This window comes from Octopus sinensis, linkage group LG6 (assembly GCF_006345805.1).
Source record: "Octopus sinensis linkage group LG6, ASM634580v1, whole genome shotgun sequence".
In the NCBI taxonomy this organism is placed as follows: Eukaryota; Metazoa; Mollusca; class Cephalopoda; order Octopoda; family Octopodidae; genus Octopus; species Octopus sinensis.
Genome location: NC_043002.1, coordinates 53,736,530 through 53,738,255, shown reverse-complemented (window position 1 = coordinate 53,738,255; position 1,726 = coordinate 53,736,530). Strand labels below are relative to the sequence as shown.

The following is a 1,726-nucleotide window of genomic DNA, read 5'->3' as shown; positions in this document are numbered from 1 at the left end:
AGCTATGTGTATGCATATTTATTTATACATATATATACATACACGCACATAAATATACATACATACAAACATACATACACACACACACACACACACACACACATACATATATATATATATATATTATATCTTATATAATGTATGTGAAGGTACGTGGCTTAGTGGTTAGGGCATTCGATCGTAAGGTAGTGAGTTCAATTCCCGGCGACGTATTGTGTCCTTTACTTCACGTTATTCCGGTCCACTCAGCTGGCAAAATGAATAGTACCTGTATTTCAAAGTGCTAACCTTGTCATAAACCGAATTCCGGTATTTCAAAGTTATAACACATCATTTAATACCTTTTGTATATATTTCTTTTCCATACAGTATTATTTTTATAATGCATTTTACGCAAACCACCCCTGTTTTTATAGTTTGTCCTTGCAATTTTTCCTCTTTCTGCTACCCTCTCTTGCCGTCACTCACACAGCAAATAATAGAAACCAATTATTTTGTGATTGACTATTTATAAGCTAATAGATCATTAGAGTTACCGGCTTTAAACTTGGAAAAATGTGGAGGAAAATTATAGCAATCATATTCATGCTTTTTACAAGAGCATAGAAGATAAATGACAAAACAGAAACGGAAAATGAAACAAGGAGAAAAATACTACTCAGATTCTCTCATAAATATCGGTGACAAAATACATTTTTATGTAGTTGACAGCTCAAGTAGGATTTAGATTCTCGGCTACATATGAAAAATACATGTTGATGTCAAGAGGACATGATTTGTGACAGCACTAGTTTACCTACCATAATTTCATCATTTGTTCGAAATGAATAGTCTTCCTCGTAAACCAAGTTACTTTAACTATGGATATCAATCACGAGCAATGAGAACGTAAACATTCTCAACTCGTTGCACACATTTACGCATGAATGTCAAATCTCGTGTTTAATATTTACGTGCTATCAAGAGTGGCGATAAAAATGTATAGTGTCTATAACAAACGAGACACAAAAATAATAGTTTTAATTATTTTTTTACGTTGCCTTACAGAATATTTACAAACTAATTTATGTAACATTATGATATATCGAAAGTATTCATTTGTAACTGAGTTAACATAATGTTTCCTGATGTTCTCCATTGTAAGCTTTGAAGTAGCGTATTTTATTGAGCAGTAATTTCATGCAACATATACTTGTGAGTAGAATTACATTCCTTTTTATTATTAGTTACTGATAGCAGCAGGCAGTCAATGATCGGGAGAAATAAACAGAAAACGCAAATGATGGTAACGTAATTCCTGGTTTAAACCATTGCTACGCTTATGCTATTTTCAGCGAAACAGCATTAAAGTCTTTCCAGTAACTCTGCAAAAATGCTTAACGATACAAGTTACTATTGATACATATTCTGGCACGGTTGGCTGCACTTCCTTTAATTATAACTGAAAAAGAAAAATAGAAATCTAATTAAAATATTGATGCATTTAAAGTGTATATATCATTAAAACGCGTTTTCTTATTTCTCTACATGTACATAAAACAAGCTGGAGCCAACGACAGATCAATTATGTTTTCAAACGAACTGTTAGTAATAGTAGCCTTTTCACATTCAGATCATACTTTCTTAACAAAGGAAGAACATATGAGGCTAAAGGATTCTTGAGATAGTATGTATGAAAATCATATGTAATAGACGCGTTTAGGAGGTCTGTGATGAGGGTTTTTCC

The 1,726-nt window shown here is 32.4% G+C and overlaps 1 long non-coding RNA gene across 1 annotated transcript in view; it reads right to left on the bottom strand.

Annotated features, from left to right (window-relative positions):
* Positions 1 to 1,276: 1,276 nt before the first annotated feature.
* Positions 1,277 to 1,726, bottom strand: part of LOC118763918 — a 38,517-nt gene continuing 38,067 nt past the window's right edge. Inside the window, exon 3 of the long non-coding RNA XR_004999680.1 lies at positions 1,277 to 1,441. This is a non-coding gene — a long non-coding RNA (uncharacterized LOC118763918). The remainder of the gene's footprint in view (positions 1,442 to 1,726) is intronic.